Raw genomic sequence first — 6,103 nt, forward strand, 5'->3', positions numbered from 1 at the left:
CACACTACACACTGACTAAAATTAAAAAAGTGAAAAAGCATAATAGGACCCCTTTAAGCATTTTATAGAATTTCCTCTCTCTTCATGTTCATGTTTCCTCAGTGCTTCATGTTAAGATATGTTCAACATTTTGCCTCATATCTTGGCAAATATTTCTCTTTCTTAGACTTAATGGAGTTCTCAGGTTTTATTGAAATATCATCTTTGTCCTTAAATGGACGGTTGTTGACATTAAGTAAGAGTATAGCACTATAAAATCAATTTGAATAGCGTGGCACAGATAATTTGGTCTTCTTTTTCAAACTTTGATATCTTGATATACTGTAGAAGTCTTCCTTTAGAGCAGAGACCTAATCAAAACAAAAATTGTGTTGTTGAGTTGTTCATTGGCCTCCCTGAGGTAAAAGGCTGACTGTGTTTGGTTTGAGTGTGATGACCAGACAATCATGCGAGCGTGGCGTTTTGATTTGCATGGTCGTTTTGGATGGTGAGAGAGTATGACAGGTCACATGTCCAGCTCTTCTCCCATCATGTGTCCTGATCTCATAATATTTAAAGGGGTCATATGATGCGATTTCAAGTTTTCCTTTCTCTTTGGAGTGTTACAAGCTGATAGTGTGCATAGATAAGATCCCTGAAGTTGCAAAGACTAAAGTCTCAAAACCAAAGAGTTTTTTGAACATTAAAGCATGTCAACATATTCTGTTACACCAAATTATGTATACGGGGGTTATTTATAACTAATAATATATATTAGTTCACTTTATCAGCTTATTTTATTTGTCTTAATTGTATTGTTTAATATTGAGTCTTTATATTATATTGTTTGTTTTTTCTCTATTTACCAGTTTATTTTTACTTTCCTTAATTATATTATTTAATATTGATTTATAATATTGGACACATATTTGAAATCTAAAAAACCTTTATTTATTTAATTTTAATGTTGTGTATTTTGTATTATTTATTGTTTATCTTTTTTCTCTTTATATTTATTTTCCTTTATTATTATTATTATTATTTCTAATATTTGAAAGTGTAAAATAGTTTAACAATGCATTTATTATTATTATTATTATTTTAGCATTGTTTTCTCTTTATTTATCAGTATTGAATTTTTTATTACATTCTTACTTTTATAATTAAAAAAAAAAACGGCATAGTTTGATGTCTCTCATTGTGATTTAATTTATATGTCCTGCACCACTTCTTGTTGTAGTGTACGATGCATTTGGTAAGGTTGGCAGTGATGTTGAAGGAGGGAATGTGAACAGACCTGGATCAGTACAGGGACAGTACTGCCAGGTGTTCCTCAAACAGGTACCCTTACACAAAGCATGAAAAAAAAAAAGCACATTATGTACATCTCAATCCACTAAGAACCTGAAAAAAATCATCATTAGTATTTTTTTTACAGTAAGTGTGTTTTTCTTATGCCAGTGTGTGTTAATCTTTGATTTCCAAAAGATGCAATTATTATAATTAAATAACCAGACACTGTCTCGAATTGAGATGAAAGCTGGTTTCTTAGTGATATTATTCTGTTATGCAGGACAGGGTGGAGTACTTTGGGTGTTTGTATTCCAGACTCTTGTACAGAATCAGAAGTCCAGACGCTAGTTTTTTATGGTGAGTGAAATCATTGTGTTTAACATTTATGTGATCCACACAAAGGCCCAACAGTATTTGAACACTTGCGCTACCCTTGAAATATGTTTATGTCATTGCATTAGACAAATGATTGAACCTTGTGTAATTTATTTGAAAGCAAAAAGTTTCAATCTACAGTGCTTCTTCATAATATTTGTGTGGGATGTACAATATGTTCACCTGTCTACATTTTTGTGTTTGTGTCTGCAGAGGCATTTGAGCAGAAACAAATCTCTTTGCTTCCTTCTGTGCCTTCAATCTTAATGTCGGATTCCACGTTTGGCATATTCATGACTCAATGCCTCAGTGATTCCCCTCATGCAGACCTGTCTGTGATAGTCTGCCTGTGAGTAACACACATGCACGCATGCTTATATATATATATATATATATATATATCACTATCATTCAAAGGTTTGAGGTCAGTAAGATTTAGTATAAAAAAAGTAGTAAAAACAGTAATATTGTGAAATTTTATTACAATTTCAAAGAATTGTTTCCTACTGTAATGTATTTTAAAAATAAATTACTGGCTAAACTTAATTTTCAATGTCACATGATGCTCCATAAATCATTCTAATCTCCTGAATAAGAAATATTTCTTATTTTCTTATCAGTGCTGGAAACAGTTGTGCTTAATCTTTTTGTGAAAACCTTGATAGTTTTTTAGTATTCTAATAAATACTAAAATGAATAGAAAGTTTAAAAGATAAAAAAAAAAACATCTTATCTGTCATTATCTGTCACTTTTGATAAATTTGAACAGATAATGTTCAAATTTAGATCAATTTTGAACATTATCTGTCACTTTTGATCAATTTAATGCAGCCATGCTGAATGAAAGTATTCCTTTCTTTTAAAAGGTTGTGTATTAGTAATAAGAATGAGTTTTTTTTTTTACATTGCTGTAATGTGAATGCAATGCAAAATTTCTGAATAGTTCTAAAAACAGGCTTTGTTTTCTTACCACGTGTTCTCATTTCTTTCTTTTAATTTTTTTTGGGTAAAATCTGAAATGTTCTTGACAGGTTTTGTGAGATTCACCCATGTCAGGATTGCCAGTTGTTCCCAGGTCATAAACATCACTTCTTTGCTTATTTCCAGAAACAAAAGTGTGGTTGTCGTCGTGTCGGTTGTTCTCCTAATGATCTCCAGTGTAACAGGAGCCCTGATCACCAGTTTGCTGCATCTCCCTGTGCACCAGCCAACCACTCTGTAAGAGATCATTTCTTAATTGCAACGTTAAACTGAGAAAACACTCCCAATGAGACGTAATCACACGAGCAATGTGTGCATTTCTAGAACACTGCAATTAAGGCCTCTAGCAGCTGCCAAGTGCAATGCAGTTTTAGTACCAAGAGTCTGATTTTTGTTCACTTTAATGTTACCTAATTGTTTCCGATTGCTTTTTAAATGCTCTTCATTTATATTATGTACTGGTTGGCTTGTTTCAGGGCATACAAAAGCTATTTTCAGTATTACTACAACAAACCCTACACAAGATATGGGCCATATCTACTGGGGATTCTTGCTGGAATATACATGACAACTAAGAAAGAGACACTTATAAAGCAACAGGCAATGTCTTTAATGCTTTTTATTGCTTTTTTTTTTACATCAAAAAGTTGTTTTCAGTCTCATAACAGATCGTTTTTGCTATGTGACAGTGGCAGGCAGTCATAGGTTGGCTCTGCTCGCTGTCAGTCATGGCCCTCTTAGTTGGATTGGCCTATGTACTGAGAGATGTCCCGCCCTATCTGTCCCTTCCTCATGCTGTTTATCAGGGGACGCACCAGGGCTCACTTTGGGCCCTGGCTTTGGTTTGGATCAACCTGGCCTGTGAGGAAGGATACAGAGGTAAATAGAAGAGCTTTGAAAACTCATATTTGAATAAATAATTAGGACAAATAAGGAATGACATAATAACTGGCAGCCAAATAAAAATGCATATAAGTGGCTTCTGTTAAAACGTACCTAAATATTTATCTGTCTGCACAGGTTTTGTGGATAAAATTCTGTCTCTAGGCCTTTGGGCTCCTTTGTCTAACATCAGCTTTGCCTGTTATCTGATCCACCCCATCATTACTATACTTTACAACGGCAAACAAGAGACAACCATGCACTACACAGACTTCAACTTTGTAAGTATTCAATTCAAATAACTGCAAATGAGAGTGTGCAAGACAGTGTGCATTTGATCAAAATACAGTTAAAACGGGAATATTGTGAAATATTATTACAATTTCAAATTTTTCATTTTAAAATATTTTAAAATGTAATTTATTCCTGTGATGGCAAAGCTGAATTTTCAGCATCATTACTTCAGTGTCACATGATCCTTCAGAAACCATTCAAATATGCTGATTTGGAGCTCAAAAACATTTATTCTTATCAATATTGAAAACGCTTGTGTTGCTTAATATTTTAATATGCAATATATATATATATATATATATATATATATATATATAATACAATTACTGTGTGTATGTGTGTTACTTGTTTTTATCAAATGGCTTATCATAATAATAGGTAGATCATGGTAAACTTTTTTTCTCCTTCTGAATGTCATTTTTAATTATCATTTTGTCTTCTCTCGTTTTCTGTCCTCAGTTCTACCTGTTTCTGGGTCACCTGCTGTTGACAATCTCTGTAGGTTACGTGTTAACTGTGGTAATTGAAAAGCCGTATCTCTTTCTGTCAAGACGATCCTGCTTCTTTACCTCAAAACTGGAAGGTGAAGAGAAGATTTAAAATTCTACCTGTTTCTGGGTCACCTGCTGTTGACAGTCTCTGTAGGTTACGTGTTAACTGTGCTAATTGAAAAGCCGTATCTCTTTCTGTCAAGACGATCCTGCTTCTTTACCTCAAAACTGGAAGGTGAAGAGAAGATTTAAAAAGAAGAGTTAAATATATTTATATATTTAAGAGAAACAAGAAGATTTAAGTACAGTATATTTATTCATTCATTGTCCCCAATTTTCTCATTTAATTCTGTTTGAAAGCTGTAGATTGCTGTTTATGAATAGTGTTAGAGACTTTTGGTGTTGTTATTTGAATGCACTAATAAAAGATTTGATGTACATAATTAACAGATGAACTAAAGCTTATTAGTTTATGTTGTCATATAGTGACACTGCCTGTTTTTAGTAACTCACAGAGAGTAAAAACTATGTACTGTGATGATACCATAGTATAATGATGGCATTGAAGGGTAACACCATGGTGCTTAATGTTACAACAGCCTGTTTTTGAGGAATGCAGGGACTATGAAATGGGTCTCTGCATAAATGGAATAATGTCATACATGAGATGAGCTGATGTCACACACAAGCGTAAATATGAGTACTCCAAGTGTGAGCAGCTCATAACAATAAAACAATGACCAGACATCAGTATCTGAAGTGTAATTGAGGCGGCCACATCTTAATTGCAGAAAGTGAAAGATGAGTCATTTAACAATCCATCATTTAAAGTAAAAACAAAAAACAAATCATTAGACATTTCAGAACACAAAGCAAGCTTTCAAGTAACAATACTGCATAAAACATTGTTAATCATCTTTATTTGGGATGCCACAAAACATATTCTTGCCAGATGGTCTAAAACACAGGTATTATAACTCGAGTTTGCAATATATTGTACTGTCTCTCCTCCTAAATTCTTCAAATGTGTGGTCACACATGCTGTTACCCACCCGTGTGCCTTCTGTAATCAGGCAAGTCACAAAATCTGAATCATAAGAGGACAATCAACATCAAGAGGCCAATCAACTCTTCAAGAGGCCAATTAGCTATTTGACAATTTTTTTTATTTGAAATTACTACTTGAATAACTACTTTAAAACTCCATGCAACTCGTTTTGAGTTTTGTGTACCACTGCAATGTAAACAAGTTAAAGCTCAAATTAAAGTATTGCAATAAATTCAGTTCTGTTATGAATGAAATACTAACCCAATACCTATCAATTACTACACAGTATATAGCCTACTATATGTTGCCAAGTAGTTTTTTTTTTTAATAGTAGGTGAAGCAATAAGACTTAATTCACCAAAAACTTTAATTTTAATCTAAATTTAACTTCCAAGTTTTTGTTATAAAATGTCTTTAAAAAGTTGCAGGTCCAAGTAACTAGTCACAAAATAAAAATAATAATAAATAAATAAAATAATAAATGAAAAACAATCTGATAGTTCATTCCTCTCAGGAAATTAAAGGTCAAGTTTATTCCATTGCATTATGAGATGCAGTATAATCTGGGAAGTATGCTCTTTGTTCTTCTTTGTTTTTTGTTTTTTTTAGTGTGGTCTTTTGTATATGGCTCATTTTGTTAAATGTAGCAGGTCGTTCAGGTATTCTGTGCTTACAGAAAATTCACACACTGTGCACACTATATACTGTAGTGTGTAGCAGGTTTTTGTGGTATGTAGCATAATATTATCCACTTTGTGAA

General features: G+C 32.9%; 1 pseudogene; it reads left to right on the top strand.

The window, feature by feature from the left end:
* The first annotated feature begins 471 nt into the window (after positions 1-471).
* LOC107701926 (nose resistant to fluoxetine protein 6-like) lies at positions 472-4,387 on the top strand (annotated as a pseudogene).
* The last annotated feature ends 1,716 nt before the right edge of the window (positions 4,388-6,103 follow it).

This window comes from Sinocyclocheilus anshuiensis, unplaced genomic scaffold (assembly GCF_001515605.1).
Source record: "Sinocyclocheilus anshuiensis isolate Anshui unplaced genomic scaffold, SAMN03320099.WGS_v1.1 scaffold1184, whole genome shotgun sequence".
NCBI classification, from domain to species: domain Eukaryota; kingdom Metazoa; phylum Chordata; class Actinopteri; order Cypriniformes; family Cyprinidae; genus Sinocyclocheilus; species Sinocyclocheilus anshuiensis.